At 39.7% G+C, this 18,862-nt stretch overlaps 1 protein-coding gene across 1 annotated transcript in view; it reads right to left on the bottom strand.

The window, feature by feature from the left end:
* The window catches only part of LOC139698710 (insulin-like growth factor-binding protein complex acid labile subunit), a 1,245,847-nt gene that overhangs the window by 511,740 nt on the left and 715,245 nt on the right, over positions 1–18,862 (bottom strand). The gene's annotated exons all lie outside the window — the stretch shown is intronic.

Here is an 18,862-nt window from a genome sequence, read left to right as displayed (position 1 = left end):
AATGGAGCGGCCCCATTCTCTACACGCTCCGTCGGGACTCATAACATCTCCTGCGCTTAAAAGCATGTGACGACGGCAGCGAAGCCAGCGGCGTCAACGTGTCTGCTGAACAAGGCACACCTCTCCGTTTAGTGAGGGGGTGAAAAAAAAAGAAAGTATCGAAATAATAAAGGGACCGTTGGGTGAGGATACGCCTTCGGGGTTTACAGAGTAGCAGGTAGTTATCTATTCTTGGGCGAGCCATTCAAGCGCTCTCACAATAAGGGAGAAGAGAGAGAGAGGGAGAATTTGAACATAAAATTGAAATGAGGAAGGGAAAGGGATGATGACACTGGATATATTGCGAGGGAATGCGAAGAGCGACGTTTACTCCCGTACTCTAAGAGCGCGTACGGCCGTCTCCGAAAATTTCTCAAATGAGTGGAAGTGGCAAGTTGCAACGCTATTACCTTTCGGTAGTCTGGCATTCACCATAATGGCTGAGCTCGGGTCTAAAGATAATCTAAACAAATATTCCAATAATGGACATAATATAATTTATAAAAGAAGGGTTCTGTGAGTAGAGCGACGTGGAAATAGAGAGGTAGAGGGTTCGTCTACTGATTGGCGAGTCCCGGCTTCATATCCATTGTCCCATGCCATTTAACACTTTCAACAAAACCTGAAGTTGTGCTTAATGGGAACTAAAGCTTAAGGAAAAACACCACACACAACCTGGGTTAATTTCATCCGCCATCAGTAAATTCCACAATTACAGGAGGAGGTGGGAAAAAGGTAAATGTTTGAGTTGGTTGAGCATGGGATGGGAAGTTTTAAGTTAGGGACATGAGTTATTTAATAGGTTGCTGGAGGTTTAATGGCGCAGTATAGGGTAAGTCCTATTGGTACCTGTGTCAGAATACTTCACGATATATTGTCTGTGAATTTAAAATATAAATAGCGGACCATTTCTCTCTGATCAATTTAAATCAACCTTTATGTTGAACTTACCAAGTACTTTCGATGGAAAATAAGTTATTATTGCATGCTAATTGCTTTGAAAACGTTCGATGTTCACAAGGCGGTTCAAATTTGAGACTCAAAAATGAATACATCACAAGTCGGCCCCAAACTAAACAAACACATTTATAAATTACCTAATACGGATTATAACGTTTATAATTTGCTGGCCGTCTACAAAAGGTCTTACTTACTCCCAAAATTAAATTGATTTTCACACCGATAGAATTTATGTTCATTCTTTGTCCTATTTTCCCTTCGCCTACTAAAACAACCATATATGGGCTAAATGTCAACTAAACCTTAGACTACATGTCGACAAACCAATAATCAGCCCAAACTGACGACATCAACTTCTAACCAAGCTGCTTCAGGCTTCACTTCGTATACGTTTTATTCATATTAAAACAACAACTTACTCCCCACAGTCAAAAAACTTAACACTTAACAAACGACTTACTACAGTCAAAAAACATTTGCCACAAAAGCGCAGATTATTATAATGTTCATCATTTTTCTAATACAGATTGAAGCTCTTGCATAAATTGGACGGTCGTCTCTTTAGTAGCCATGTTGATTAAGTATTATTACTCCCATCGTGATACGTTAGGATCAACCATGTCAATAAAATTAGCGAGATTATGTGTAGAACAGATCGATTTAAGATTCCATTTTATCCACGAGCGATAAGGGATTATTACAACTTTCTTTCACCGCAGTAGGGTCATACTTGGGTAAAAATTATTCTGGTGCCCCTGCCACCACCCTATTCACACCCTGCCACACACCCTAGAGGTGGCTTGCAGGTTATATAAATAAATAAAAATAAATATTAGACCTTCATTTACAATTTATACAGTTGATGACTGTAATGGACACTGACATTTTTTTGCGGTTGTTATTATTATTATTATTATTAAAAATACACATGTGCTGATAGACAGTGTCAGGTGGCACACAAGTCCCAAATAATCGCAAAAGATAATGGATAAAATCAGACTTCAAAACACAAATCTCTTTAACAGAACAAGCGAATACCCATCTCATTTACATCAATCGATCAGTAAGACACAAAGATAAATTAAAAAAAATAAGCTATTTCATATAATACAATACACCACACATCAATCAAATTATTACGTATATTCCTTACATCTTTTCTTAAAAGTATACACTCTGTTAGGAAAGGGCTCAAATATTTTTACAAGTAAGGTGTTCTAATCAACAATTGTTTTGTTTAGAAAAGAAAATTTTTTTATATGTTCTCTGTTTTTTTGACAAAAAACTTTAAGAAGATATAAAAGACAAAACTAGAACACATTTATTGCAATGCGCATCATTAAAATTCAAGCATTTGAACGGAATATCATAGAAAGTTTAATGATTTTTTTTATTAACCCACTTTGAACAGTGTTTCATTTACGAGATTTAGTTGTGTGTCAACGCCTCGATGAAAAATGGCACCGTTAAAGGATATTAATATGTGAGCCCGGCAGCATATAACTCAGAAATATTTTTTACTTTTCCAATTGAAATTTTATCATGATATTAATTATGATTAAATATTGATTTTAAATGTATGAATTTTAAACAATTAAAGTAATTAATACAACTATGTTTGAAGATGAATAAACTAAGTTGAATGCTTTGATCATCAATCGCTTTCAGTCATCGTTGGATACAATAATAAATCGTTAAGAAGTAAATGGGATGAAGATGACTCATTAGATATTGAAAATCAAGCTTTTAAAATCAAATGTAAGGTCTCAAATTACTTAAAGGATAATATACTACTCCACTTCCAAAGTAATTAAGCTGAAAGTCGGTTTGATAGGTGAGGTTAGAGCTCATCTGTTAAGCCTGAGAAATTCACAAATCATGGTAATAAGGGGAGGCACAACCCTTCCCTGTGTCGTCTGTCGTTTCCCACGAAGATCTGACACCCGAAACATTACCAGCCTCGGGTGTAGCTTACATGGCCCTGAGGCACCAACTGGAACCAACGCTCTACCGACCGAACGCCTGTGACAAACGACACTTTCAGAGATCATAATTCAGGTTCTTAAAATAAGACTGTGGAGATAAAGGATTTTTCGTTAGGGGTGCTTCCGTCACGGTTAAAAAGATTTCGATCCGGGCTTCAAACAGCACTGGCTGAATACCACCCAACACCGTGTGTCTATGGAACACGACTTCATTTCTTATCACTCTTTTGAATTGCTGCTTTGAGGAGAGTGAACGGCTTAAGAGAATAAAATATGACTCACCCGAAAAACATTTGCGAAAATCCATTCACGCCCTTTCTGAGAATATTCCATCAAATTCTAAACAGAAAACATGTATAATTTTTTTCAGAAAAATAACATGAGACATCAGTCTAAAATGTGATAAAAACTTTCTCCTAAATATCAGAAAACACGGAGATATTGTTCGTTCTGATATATTTCTCCCAATAGAATTCACTCTTAAGTCTAATTCAGTCATTTTTAGGTCCAAAAATGTATTTTAGCGCTTTTACTCATTTATTGTTTTTTTAAAGATAATTAAAGTTACAGTTTTATGTATCCTCTTTTTACGTTAATGGTTAATTTTGATTGAGATGATATATATATATATATATATATATATATATATATATATATATATATATATATATATATTAGTATATATATAATATATATATATGCTTTCGTAGACGTAACACGGAAGTGCCGAATAGTACATTACACAGTAACAAACAATATAGAAACACAAAAAAAGAGATCACTCACACGTTATTTCTTGATAATTTCGATGGAATTCTACTCCGTCTTCATCGGAAGATAGAGAAATAATGACTCTAATGGAAGGTGATGGTAGAGTTCATCCTCTACTAAGCCCGACGGCGTGTGAAATTCACACATCGGGCCAGTTCTTTTCCCTGTGCCGGTTATGGTTTCCCAAAAAGACCTGGTACCCGAAAAAATCTCATAGCTTGGGTGGATCTATATATATATATTTTTTTTTTAAGGTACTCTACCGGTTAAGGTAGGTTTTTTGATGGACACAACTACCAAACAAATATTTTGTGACTACTAACAAAACACAACCCTAAATTCTACTCTACACCAGGTCCTTCTTCATCTCTGAGTACTTTCTTCCGCCCTTCATTCCGTCCAACATCCCTATCCTGTTCCTTCCCTTTCCTCTTTTGCCCAACATTCTACCCTCTATCACAGTCTTCAACATCCCACTGCCGGTCAACACCCCCTTCATCCACTTTTCCTGCCTCCATAGGATTGCTCCCAACAAACCCCTCTCTTCGCCCACCATACCAAGTACTTCCTCATTTGTTTTCTTCTCTGTCCATTTCACCTTCTCCATTCTTCTCCACACCCACATTTCAAAAGCCTCCAGTCTACGTCTATCCTCTTGCTTCAAAGACCACGTTTCCGCGCCGTACATAGCTACGCTCCATATCAAAGTTTTTACGAGTCTTTTCTTAACATCCTTACTCAAAGTCCCCGTCATCAACTCCCTCCTCCTCGTGAAAGCCTCTTTGCCTAGCGCAATTCTTCTCCTTACGTCCCTACTACTTTGACCGTGTTGGTCCAAAACACTACCGAGATACGTAAACTGTTCTACCTGCTCTAGTTTTTGCCCTCCTATTTTGATGTTAAGCTTGCCCTTTTTCTTTCTAGAAAATCGCATAACCTTTGTTTTATTAATGTTGATTCTCATCCCATACCTGTCGCACTGAATTTCCAATTCACTCAGCAATGCTTGCAGCCCCTTGGCTGACTGACAAACTAAAGCTTGGTCATCAGCAAACCTAACTGATTTTACGAATTCCCCGCCCACTTTCATTCCTACCTCGAGTTCTTCCCATGCCTCTTTGATCATTTCCTCAGCATACAGGTTGAACAGCAACGGTGATAATGGGCAACCCTGCCTTACACCCCTTCCTAACACTGCCCATCCTGACTCCCCGTTTCCCACCCGCACCTGAGCAGTCTGAGACATGTACAGGTTGCGGATTAGCCTCCTTTCCCTCCAATCTATTCCTATTTTCTGCAATATACTCATTAGTTTTTCCCAATTCACTCTATCAAACGCTTTTTCGAAATCTACGAAACAGGCAAATACCTCCTGGTTGTGTTCTATATTCCTCTCGATTAATAATCTCATTACTGCAATGGCATCACGCGTACCTCTCCCCTTCCTAAACCCAAACTGATCCTCCCCTAAGTAATCATTTGCCCTACTCTCTATCCGTTTGTTTATGATCCTGAGAACAACTTTAGCTGCGTGGGATATCAAACTAATTGTCCTATAGTCCTCACATGACGTGGCCTTTACCTTTTTCGGAATCGGAACTAAAACTGATCTCACAAAGTCGTCCGGCCAGATTCCCTCCTCATAAATGCTACGGATCAGCCCATATAGCCTCTTCCTCCCACATTTTCCTAAGCATTTTAAAAGTTCCACGGGAATGTCATCTACCCCCACGGCCTTATTTAGTTTCATCTCCCTTAATGCCCTTTCTAAATCATTGTCTAGTATGCCTGGACCTAAGCTGTCTTCCTCTACGTCATTTTCTTTTTCAATGTCTAACTGTGTTGGTCTGAGTTCTTTACTATACAGTTCTTCTATATACTCCTTCCATCTCTCTTGGATCTTTCCTGCGTCAACTATTACCTTACCCGCCTTATCTCTAACTGTTAGCATAGCTCTTCCTTTCTTACTTCCCGATAACGATTTAACTTTGCTGTACAGCGCACCGATTTCACCCTTCCTCTGCAGACTTTCCATATCCTCGCACTGCGTCTTCCACCATGCTTCTTTTGCTTTATTTGTTGCCCGCCTCAATTTATTGTTCAATTCTTTGTACTTCATTTTGCCTAATTCTGTATTTATATTCTTCCATTTTCGCCGCTCATCCATCTTTGTAATCATCTCATCCGTGATCCATGGTTTCCTAGTCCTTTTAGCGTTAACGGTTCCAATAGTGTCTTTTGCGGCTTTAGACAACCCTTTTTTGATCATTTCCCATTTTTCTTCGATAGTAATAAGCCCTTTACCATCCTCCATGATTTTCTCTACCGCCTGTTTGTATTTCTTCCTTTTCAACCCATTTAATGCTTCTACATTCCATTTTCTAACTCGCCGCCCCTGCCTTATCCTTTTGAAACGTACGCTAAATTTCATAACAACTAAATTGTGGTCTGAGTCCGCATCCGCTCCCGGAAAGCTGTGGGAATTTATCACACTATTCCTAAACCTGTGTCTAACCAGGATATAATCTAGCTGATATCTTCCTGAGTCACCTGGCATTTTCCATGTATACCTGCGTCTTTTGTGGTGTCTAAACCAAGTGTTGGTGATGACTAACCCCTGTCTCCTGCAGAACTCAACTGTTTTCTCCCCGCGGTCATTCCTCGTGCCTAAACCGTAGTCGCCCACCTCATCACCATCTCTTCCTTCGCCTACCGTCGCATTCCAATCCCCCATCACTATCAAATATTTCCCTGCAGGAACACACGCGATCATGTCCTCTAACTGATCGTATATCTTATCGACCTCTTCTTCCTTATGGTTGCTCGGTGGCATGTATACCTGAATAATAACTAAGTTCGTCGGTTCTGCTTTTATCTCCACTAGTAGTATTCTATCCGTTACCTGCTCTATGTTGACTACGCTTCTTCCTACCTCTTCATTTAATACTATGGCAACCCCTCGTTGGCTCTCGTCCCCACCGCTGTATATTATTCTATACTTATCACTCCAGTAATCCCCGCTATCTTTCCATCTCACCTCGCATAGACCTAAAATATCTATATTTCCCCTTTCCATCTCTCGCTTAACATTCTCCAATTTCCCTGTCCTCATCATTGTCCTAACATTCCACGTTCCTATTCTAACTAATTTGGTTTTCTTCTCCTGCGTCTTCTGTCCTGCTGCTGCTGGTTTTCCCTTGCAAGGGTTTCGTGGGATGACGACCGCGGAAGCCTTGCCTCCCCCGCTGCCGGGCACGACACACGGCCGATTGGGCCGAGCCCCGTGGTTGCCAGGACTCAAAATATCTCTATTGTCCATCATATTTTTCTAGGGAATGATAATTGAGGTGGTTTCCCGTTGCCTTCCTCAATAGTGTTTTTAACGTGACACCATAACTTACCGGCCGCCCCACTGGGGTCAGACGCCATTGCAGCCGCCTCACTGAGGAACAGACGCTGCGTGGACTACCTTTCGTCTGGCTCCTAACCTTCGACCTATCTGGCATGGGTGACCCTACCAGGAGCAATTTTTATTACTCCCGCCAGCACAGCTCTAGGGGTCATCGGAACGCACAAGCCCTTCCACAACGTCAAGGTTGTAGTCCGGGGAGGGATATATATATATATATATATATATATATATATATATATATATATATATATATATATATATATTTGTGTGTGTGTGTTTGTGTGTGTGTGTTTGTGTGTATACCTGTAAATCATCCACTTTGGGTTCATTCAGTCTCAGTTACGTAAACAACAGCGACATAAATCCGCCTTTTATGTACATTTCTACAAATATTTTGATTTCAGTTTACACTATCTTGACCTCTCTTGTTTTCCTTCCTATGAAGTTACTTGCACATTGCAAATCACAGAGAATTTCAATAATAGTATAAGCCTAGGAAGTTTGCCAGGAGGACTGGTGGGAAATAGGTCTGCTCTTTTCTCCAACCGTAGGTCACCCGATTGTGAGTCTTCTTACGGGCCTCCGTCGCAGAGGATCTGGAGACGACAGTGATGGAACTCCCCGCCCTTTCGTTCCACGGATAAAGGCCAAACCAGCAGAGGGAGATGGAATAAATCGAGTGGAGAGGGGAAAGGACGGGGGGGGGCAACCAGAGTGCGCCCTTGGCTCTTTCCTTGCTCTCAGGCCCTGTTTGAACTACTAGCTTCTTGCAAAGGTTGGTGACCCAAATAGCGCTCCTACGGATGAAGTGCAACCTGGATAAAGGAAGAACTGCCAAGGAAACTCATGCTGCCATTCCACCGAAAATAAATCCTGAGCAACACATGGAGTTATAGGAACATATGGACTCGTAAGTTAATATGCCGGCGATTTCAAATTATAACCGAGAAATATAGAAAGATCTATACTGATCAAAGAAATTCACCTATCACTGGTAGGTTTTGTACAATCGCGAACAATTATCATGCATAACTTCTGGGTGTGGACTGTCTCGTTTCCCATGCACTACTTTCTTCGTCAGTTTTCATTTTGCATCTCTTACTCGCCTTTCCAAACGCCAATTCCTTTTATTTTCCTTCCTCTATAATGCTTTTCTGATCTTTTCAACTTTTTTTGACTAATTTGAATTTTAGCGAGCAACTTCCTTTCTTTTCCTGTTATACATTACGGGTGTGTGGATATGTATGTATATGTGTAGGTATGTGTATGATAGGTATGTATGTGTGTGTATGTGTATGTATGTGTATGTGTGTGTCTATATATATGTATATACTGTTTTCTTTTCGATGTGCAAATCTGTGTTAATGAATTGATGTCTGTCTATATGTATTTATGTGTACATATGACTGTATTTATAAGTTTAATGGCTAATATAATATGTATATGACGATGGGTTAAATGGAAGAAGGGACCATTTGGTCTCAATTTCGCCCAAATAAAGACCACTATCTATCTATCTATCTATCTATACGTTCGCAACTACAACTTCGGTATACGTAAAATTTCTTCTCTGTCTAGTTTATTTCCTCAATTCTACTCTATATCCATACATTAAAAATATCGATGTACGCTCATCCTTTCGTCTCGATGATTTAATGCGCCGTTAAGTTCAATTCATATTACTCAAGGTTTTATTAATATTTACATAAATATACATAAAGAATAAAAAAATAAATTGTGGTATAAGCTGCATAAGTAAATGTCCCGAAGTCAAATACTACTTTACATATACATGCGTGCAAAAAAATTAGGCCAATAATGTATGCTGAGTGGTAGAGGGAATAGCGGTTCACGAAAATGTTATGGCGACATTAACAGTTTTCCTGAATTTAATTCACTGATTAATATTGATTAAAGTGGATGAATGGAGAAGGTCAATTATATAATACATCAAACGAGTGTTCAACTATTGTTGATAAAGTTGGTGAGGGCAGAGCTAACCTTGAACTAAAAATTCCCTGATTGGCGAATTTGAAATATTAATAGCAATGAAATCCTATCCCAGTGCAAATAATCCTTGCATTAATCTGCATTTTTTTCCTTGTTAATACCTTTGCGCCTCCTAAAAATATCTGGAACCTGGTAATTACGCCTTCTGGAGATTTATCGGTTTTCCAGAATTATTTATCAAAATTGAGCTTGGTACTCTTCAATTAGTACGCGTCGTGATATGTTTATATATGCCCAATAAGCTACCTTACTGTGAAAATGGAATGACGACAGCCATAAAAGATTTCATCCAAATAAGAGTGGTTTACGTGAAAATACACATTACTAGTATTCCTCGAAGGATGACAGAAAAAGGAGAGTAACTCTTAACAGAAAAAATTGAGGAAGATGAGTTTAAAAATAAACGAAGGAAAAAAGTTGGACAAATTATCGGCCATGTTTGTCCATTCGATTAGGCATAAAGAAAATTGAACGCGGAGAGCGTAAAATAAGACAATTTCTTCTCCACCCTATTGCAAGTAACATTTCAGAGTCATAAGACAGGCCGGTATCATTGCATTTTGACCAAGAAGGACTCATGTGAAGAATAGGCAATGGTTCTTTAGGAGGGATATAAACTCACTTTAAATACAGCGATTCTTATATCTTCAAGAATCAGGCTAAAGGATCAGGCTGTTATAGTCCGGATGTCACGTTGGTGTTTTGCATGAAGAGGCAAAGAAATACAACGCTAATCTTGATACAAGTGTCTCGTATAGTCTGTGTCCATCCAAAATCCACCTTAAACAATAGATTACCTATAATTGTAGATTTAAGCTAGGCAAGGAAGCTTTCACAAGTAGGAGAGAATTTATGACTGGGACGTTGAGTACGGATGCTAAGAAAAGACTCGTCAAAACTTTCATATGGAGCGTAGTTAATTACAGCGCGGAAACGTGGTCATTGAAGCAGGATGATAGACGTAGATTGGAGGCTTTTTAAATGTGGGTGTGATGAAGAATGGAGAAGGATTGATTGAAATGGATTGAAAGGAAAATAAATGAGTAAGTTGGGGAGGAGAGGAGATTGCTGGAATAAATCCTAATGAGAAAATAAAAATGGATGAAAAGCATATTGCTTGGCAGTGGGATGCTGAAGACTGTGATATTGGGGAGAATGTTAGGCAAACGAGGAAAGGGCAGGAATAGGGTAGGGATGTTGGACGGGATGAAGGGAGGAAGGAAATACCGAGAGATGGAGGGGGGTCTAGTGCAGAGTAAATTGTTGGGTTGTGTTTGTTGAGAGAACAAGAGAATTGTTTGGAGGCATGTGTTCATCCAAAACATACCTTAACCGGTAGATTACCTATAACAGTAATAATTTAGGCGTAACATCGAACGGACGGTACACTCTCCTCAAGGAGTTCTATTTATGAATGAGGTGGTATCCTTCTCCTCCGAGGATCGATACCGGACCCACGGTTTAGATGGATCACTGACCTACTTCTACTCAAAATATTTATACATGATTGATCTGGTCCGGAGGAAACGCACAATTCGGAGCAAAACGAAACGCGATGAATGCACGCACAAAAACGAAGGAGGGCTTCGAAGGAGGAAACCAAAACCAAAATGAGATCTTGACCGAACTTGGGTGTAAGGCTCGCGGTCTCCATACGGAGACCATCGGGTATCTGTCGCGGCCCGAACTTCCCCGAAACGTGTTGTGGCGATCGACTCCCATCCCGCCGCCTCTATGACAAGTTTCATTGTGAACGGTGACTGCGGGGGTGGGGAGTGGACCGGAAAGACGGGCAGACGGCCTCGCCCCGCGGCGACGGGGCGACCATAGGGCTCGAGGTAACGGTCCCCTCGGCGAGAAAGAGCGTTTCCATTTCAGGAGGAAAACGGACTGGAGGGAATGATTCTCCCACCCCCCCTTCCCTCCGCCTCCGACAGGAAGATAACTACCAAAGTTCACCGTGGCCGACGTCAAACTTTGTAATTAGTTTGCATGTCGCCGTCTTAAAATCGAATCGTCTTAATTGGCGGAGAGAGAGGGCGGGGGGGGGAGAAGGAGGAGGGAGTCTTATTTTCCAGGAAAACTTTTTTTTTCTTTCCACCTTCCTTCCTTATCTCTTTACGTCTCCTTTCCCGCCTCGACCATCGCTTCCCTTCCTTCACAGACACACGCCCACCAACCCCCTTCCTCTCTCGCATTCACTTCCACGGCTATTGTTTCAAAATTTCACGGAGAAATAGGCGATATGGATTCTCGACCCTACCCCCTAAAACCATCCCCCCCACTCTCTCTCTCTCTCTCCCCCCCCCTTTCTTTGCTTCATCGAAAACCTCGTCCTCGATGCTAACGGAGCGCTAAATCCAAGCAAGCGGGCGCCTTAATTAGACCCGGGGTATAAGCCAAGAATCGATCGCCGTGGCGAATGCGGAGTTAATGATCGCGAAAATATCTCCTGCTTCCCGTGGCCGGTCATTTGAATGGAATAAATACCTACTTCCCGAGAGAATCCGCCTGCTCACGGAGAGAGGGCTTCCGATTGCGACTCCCCTGTCCGACTGCTACGATTGATTGCGGCAAAGCGGTGCTATTTATTTCTCAATCCAGTGGTTCAGGCCCTAACGGATTGCCGTAGAAGCTCGGTCCTCGGAAGTGAGTTGTACCGGCAGCAAAGACGGCCGTGCAGTAATGAGAATATAATTGGGAGTTAAGATATTATATTAATGCAGATTGAAAGCTTCAGACGTAAATGTTAATTTCATCAACGAAAACTTCCCTATATTCTCAGGCAGGTTTTTCACTTGATTAAAGAAATGATTTCATCATGTCACTCCTGCTATTAGTTTATATTTAATTAATTGAAAAAAAACTCGCACGCCGACCTGTGCACACTCATTCGATAAATGAATTGAATTTAATATTTTAAAAAGATGATTACACATAAAACGATGAAGCTACCTATTTATTCATTACAATCTTAACTTAAACTCGTTTTCCAAGCGTGAAAAAAATTCAGCCAAGGTTAAAAAAAGCTCACAACAAACTATTACTCAAGTTATTTAAAATAATGATAAAATACCAGAATATCAAATGGATCATGTTCCTACGGTCACTTCTCCCACCACCTCCGTCGATTTTCGTATTGCAAATGTTTACGGCGGAATCTTGAGATGATGTTTGATGAGGTATTACGATAATTACCTATTCGTTGTATTATAAATGTACCTATTTATCTGTTTGGCATATCTATTTATTGACGAAAATTAAGTAAGTATTTTATGGGGTGGAATTATCCGTAGCCAGCAAAAATTATTAACTCAAAATATAACTTCCTCTGCAACTCCTGCAAAGTTGCTGAATTTGAAAAGGAAAGGATACCGCTTTAGGGATTTTAATCTGCTTAGATATTTTGTACACACACTGCGGATCTATGGAATCCGCTTTCGCTTTCCCAACTATTTCAGAATCAAATAAGCGAGATATTCGAAGGCTCAAATTTCAAAGTCCGAAGGTACTGCTTTTGAAACAATTAAGATTTCAATGTTCATGTTGGAGTTTTTTATATACACCGTGGTCCCGTAAGTTTTTTAAATTTTTTATCTAAGCCCTCTAGATCACAAAAGAAAACACATTTTGAAATTCAGCCGTAGTTTCAAAGAGATTTGCATCAGGATCAAAATTATTCGTTTTTTACAAAATTTTGATGTAGTTGAAGGGTTGTTGAAGCAAACTTCCTTATTCCTCACGCAAAGAGCTTAATTATCAGCATTAATTGACGGTGCCGCGAATCGTTTTAGATACGTGGCTAATGTTTACATGAAACATACTCACACTTCGCCCTTGTTTGTTCAAAAGATGCTCATGGACCCTTCTTGGGGCTGCAGGAAGGTTCAAGTTTAATTCGTCACGGAAAAGTGTAATTGAGTTCCGAGAGAAAATATGTGAAGGTTTTGTAACGAAAAAATATTTATAATAATATATCAATATCTCCGAAGATTTAAAGGACACACGAATTGAGGCGCAAGGAAGTATATAGAAGAGCGTAAGAGGAAAGGGTCATGTGGAAAACTCCTCAGCAAAGAAAAAAGAGTTGGATTGAACAAACCTTCAGAGAAAGTTGATTAATTAGAAACATAATAGAAAGCAAAAATGGAATAGAAGATCCCACGAGGAAGATCAAGAGACAAGTACACAGGACATTTGTATTATGAAGGACGTACAACAAGGAAGCTACCAGGCAGGGGGTGAGAGGGAATCAACACTGAATGGAGAAGAATGGAGGGCTGCAGTTAAACCAATCTTAAGATTGAAATACCGATGGCGATTATTACTTTGCCTGATTTTTAACTGATTTATTAAAGACTAACTTTATTCAGGCGACGAAATAATCATGAACTATGGAATACATAAGAAGTACGCCTGCGCTAATAATATTTGTTTTGATCTCCCTTGACCTTCCCGTTCTCATGACGCTCTCTAGTATCTACTTATCGCTCCTCATTTTGAATCGCCGGTCAGCGGAGGGGCTACTGGTTTTTTCCGGACATCCATAATGGTCAATAAAATTATGAATATGATTGACCGATCGAAATCACAAGTCTAACACAGCAAATATACAGACCATGTTCCTGAAAAATCATAAATTATACAATTCAGCTGTGCGGAAATGCATGTGGAATGTCGTTCTCACCGAAATCAAGAACGAACGTGTGGTCGTTCCGCTGATGATGCCCGTAAATTGCACCGATGAATCAATCCGGCAACGGCGACCCAAAAAAAGTTGATGGCTCCATTTCGGTTACCGGAACGCGCGATAGCCGCACAACATCCCTCCGGGTGTACCCGTCCACGCAACGCCCTTTTGTGAGGAGTGGTGGGGCAAACCCCTCCACTGCATCGACCCCTTGCCAAACACCCTAAGGGCTTGCCGGAATCCCCAGACGGATGCATGCAAACTGGATATCGAGTAGGGCTGAGGGATGGAAATAAACGAACGAACGGCGCTCGGTAAGTTGAGGTCGGGGTTTCGAACACACGCTCAGGCGTCTGTGCCTACGTGTCAAGGGCAGGCCAGCCGCGTGGGACGTGAGAGTCTGGGCCCCGGGGCAGAGTGGGGGCGGGAAGGGAAATCGGACGCCCGCGGCGTTCGCGCCGCCTGCCTGCCTACTCGGCCTCTCCCCTCTCCGGACTCACCGGAGGGGAACCTACCAGCCCCAGACGACGGCGCGCACCGAGCGGGATATTGAGAGAACTTGAAAATTCATGGTCGCGCTTGACGCCCAACCTCGTACCCTATTTAAGCAACTCCGACTAGGATTTTACTAGTTGCAGGTATGAGAAGAAACCCGATGAGTGCGGTTCAATGCTCACCATCGGCATCAATGAAGCTGTGTCCAGACTCATCATTTAGGTGCCTAAATCGCCCGATTTAGGGTAGGCGCCGTATTTTTCCTTCGAGAAAGTACAATTTTATTCGCTGAAAAAACGAAGGCTTTATTAAAACGAGTTGGGAAAAGGCAGCGCTTTCCATGGGCAAGAGAAATTTGTCGCCTTCCGTATTAATGTAGTTTAATTCTTGTAATAACTTTATTTTATCAAGTAATGAATACAGATATTTGAAATGTAGAGCAAATGCCTTTGTTTAGTACTTCATTTCATGGCTAAGAACATCGTCTTGGTCATTGTGGAGGGATCCATGCCTCATTTGTGTGCTTGTTAAATCTTATTTTGGTAGATAAACATTACGGAAAATAACTTCCAAGTGTAATGTTTTGTTTGGAGAGTGTAAGCGTTTACTAATGTTCTTAGTAAAAATATAGCTTTCTCCATGAATCCAACTGATTAATTACAGGTCGTCCGCCAAACCTCTGCAAAAGGAGTCACCGTTTCACTACGTAAGCCCACAAAGTAATAAAATCAACAGAAATGAAAAAATGCCGACAAAGACTTATTGTAGAATACATGTTGAATTGATACTAAGCGTAACGTGAAATGCAATACTATCTGACCTAATAATTAAAGCAAAATATAAAAAACGGATTAATTATAAACTAAATATAACCCGATAAGAGAAAATGATTACGAAACTAGCGGCAAAAATCGCCCAGGTTACTAAATTACAACAAAGAAATGGAAAAATTTAATAAAAGATTAACGAATAAATTGTGAAAAGAACTCAGAATTACGCAAAAATCATTACGAGATTTTGCAACTATACACAAATACTTGCACAAGCTATCACAAAAATCAAAATATTTACATTCGAACATCATCTGTTTATCCGTTATTCTTAGCTACATACTAGATGGCAGTACTACTGCGTAGGGTGTCCAATTCAAGCTGCCTTTTCATTAGGCGCCTTACTTTTAGGCATCTAATTCAATGCTCCATAATCTAACGAGCATGGTCGCAGCTTCAGTGAAATATAAGCGGAACTCAGAAATCAACAAAAAATGCATTTCGTTGTTACCTTTTGCTCGTACATCAACATCTACATTTCTACGCCATACTATGCATAAATTATGGATACATGATTAGCTACCCTCAGAACTGATACACTTAAAAACAATATGAGACTACACCCATCGGAGATGTCATCAAGCCTCGCGCCACGGCCTTTTATGAAGAGCTGGAAGGCAAAAAAGCAGAACATTTGTGATGAAACGGCGGGTTAAAACCTATCTCCTGGGAAAGGGCATCCTAGGACGAGACGACGACCAATCACCGTTGGAAAGGAAAAGGAGTTGATTGGACCCTCCTTCATTGACGGGCTAAGAATCCGAAAACACAGAAGCTGAATGATTAAATCATCAGGCAGCTGCAAGCCAAGCGTCAACGCATTCGTATTTCAGCCTAATCACTCCCATCAACAAAGGCTAATGTATGATTTTTCTTTTTATCATCCCAATTATGTTGAAGAATTCGGATTACATAATAACTTTTATTACATTTGTGATAAAGGAAGTTAGTCGAGATAAAGATAATCAATTCATTCGTACTCAACACTGAATTTTTGAACAGAAAATGTTAGTGAAGTGGGTACAAAAGTAAAACCAATCCGCTGACACACATCCAATTTACATATACCAAATCCTCGGGATCCCTTTTAAGACAGATTTCAGCAGATTCAATGCAATTTTTTTAAATCGAATTAGGCCTTATTTATTTGCTATGACAAAAATTATCGTAGAATGAAAAAAAGTAAAAGCAAGTTTCGGAGTAAAAAAGTACGTCCGAACATCGGAGGCGGCAACGGCGGAAACGTTTAAAAAAAAAGTTGGCATTCAGGGAGTCGGGAGATTTCCAGGATTATCGTCGAGTCCTCGCGGATAATTGTCAAACTCCGGTAGTTTTCCGGGAAAGTTGACAACCTCCGCCCAGAACTCATGCGGTCGCCCCAGGGGAGATAATCCCTGGAACGAATACCCTCAGACACCACCTCACGGATCCTCCCTCCTTACTCACAACAGAACGTCCTGAGAATCACGTCGCGGATAAGCCAAGGGGAGAGTAATGCGAGGTGCGTGCGTGGAGCGCAATTTTTGGCTCAATGCTATTGCGTAGGTGTTAAACGCGAGCAAAATGAACGCTCAACTGAAGATTTTTTTCTCAAGGAATTTTAAGCAAGTACTTCCTGCAAATAGTATACATAAAGAAAGAGGAAACCAAGTAAAAAAGAAGAACAAAGGTTCTTCATTTTTACTTGGAAAATTAGACATAATGCCATAATTTACGATTGCAGTTTGCTGAATTTCGTATGGCGTATTTGTGAGACCTCACCTAAAACAAACATTCTTATCACCATAAACAGGGGCGAGAAATAAATGAAATAACACAGATGAAAAATTATTCCGCAAAGACGTAATTATTCGGCTTTCGTTGAAGAAAACAATTCTATCGTCCTTTTAAATGCATGTTGTCAGATAATTAGTTATAATTAAGTTCCGTTTTGAATTGAGAACGACCGCCTTCTTTGAAACGCTAGGATGAATAATAAAAATGAAATTTTTGATCCCTTCAATTGTTCTTCGAGTGTTATATTTTTAATTCATTAAGAGCGTCCTAATTTCTTTTTATGCAAAGACGTAGTTTTTTGTTTCCGTCTACAAATCTGAGTACGTATGACGTAAAATGAAGAAACACAAAGCGCAGCGTCACTTGATAATTGAATTACCTCCACCAACTCTTCCCACATTGGAGTAATTATGTCTTTTAATTATTTGATTACCAAATTCGCAATCTGCAATTTTTCTGCTTTCAAAATTTCTCACCAAGGAAAAAGAAATGCACTGCTTCCAGATGGTGGAATTTGCCCTCAATTCAGCTAACTAATGCGATGTTTCAAAGAATTCAAATATCTACGGATTTGAAGGCAGGGAATGTTTGAAACACTAACGTTATAACAGATTAAATTAAAAGGGTAATGAGTGGAACAAAATCACATTAGAGTTAATAGTTAAAAACGGAATGGTTATAATATTAATGCATTACAGATTAAATACTCCTGTACTGTTGATCGCTCTCCCCTATTGAGAATAATTCCAATCAATTAACCATAAATCTAATACCACGAATATGGAAAGCATAATTCGATTTTTGAAGTACATGCTAAGAAAATAGGACTTGGAAAATTATGACTGAAACGTCTGGGACGGTAAACTTATATTGATAATTGAAGTAACTGTACATACACTTTCGCTCGACAAGTACATACTGTTTTCTACACTTTATTTATCTTTTGCTATCGATTTCATTACCAATTTTATTTTTTACTTACTGTTGGCCTATTCCAAATTATGAGGTCTTAATAATATGAAAAAATTGAAAAATGTAAAGAAGTTATGTATCTTGAACATGCACAAAACTTTCCTCCAGGTAATGATGATTTAATACTTTAATGCAAATATTCCAATTGCATAAATAATGTAAATCTTTCTCTTTTAGAAAGATGACCTAAATATCTACAGGCAAATGATAAGTTACTATGCGTCTGCCTTCACAAACATGTCACTTATGCCTTTCAAAGAGCTCTGCTTACTGTTGTAAGGGAATTCTTTTATGCATTGAGAAATCTCCGGATCACGCCGCCGCCGCGAACTTTAGTATGATTAATATCCGGAGGACAAAAAACAACTCACTTTGGCAGGCACAAGTTCTATTGGAAAAAAGATTATATCAACTGTGGACACAATTTCCTGTCATGTTTGTTTGGGCTTAGGATTAGAACAAAGCCAAGGTAGTACCTGAGAGTAGAGCCAAGGTCATCAATAAACCTAACATAACCCGGTTATCCTATTTTTACACACATTTCGCCTTTAAATGGTAAATTTAAATATTTAATCAGAATAATTTAAAGCCTCAGCACTGTATCATTTATATTCATACAAAATTGCTTGACTCGATAACACTATCTAACACGTATTGAAAAGTCATTAAGTTTTAAAGAGCTCAATATGTAAAATCTAATTATTTCTAATGAGAGGCTTGAACCCTATTAGCCCTGAATAATGTCCACATTTTCGTTAATACATCCTCCAAAATTTCGCCCAATGAGTGAAAGTAAGTGTTTATACTTCTGATGAATTCGTGGCTTCTATGAATACGTTCATATACATGTATAAAGTGGCTTCGAGTTGACGTTTTAAAATCTTGCCGCAAGTGTAGGTACTCCTTCAGACTTAATTTCCAA

Source organism: Hetaerina americana, unplaced genomic scaffold (assembly GCF_022747635.1).
Source record: "Hetaerina americana unplaced genomic scaffold, ioHetAmer1.1.p SCAF_9, whole genome shotgun sequence".
Taxonomy (NCBI): domain Eukaryota; kingdom Metazoa; phylum Arthropoda; class Insecta; order Odonata; family Calopterygidae; genus Hetaerina; species Hetaerina americana.
The sequence above is the reverse complement of the archived record's forward strand: the minus strand, read 5'-3'. Positions and strand labels throughout refer to the sequence as shown.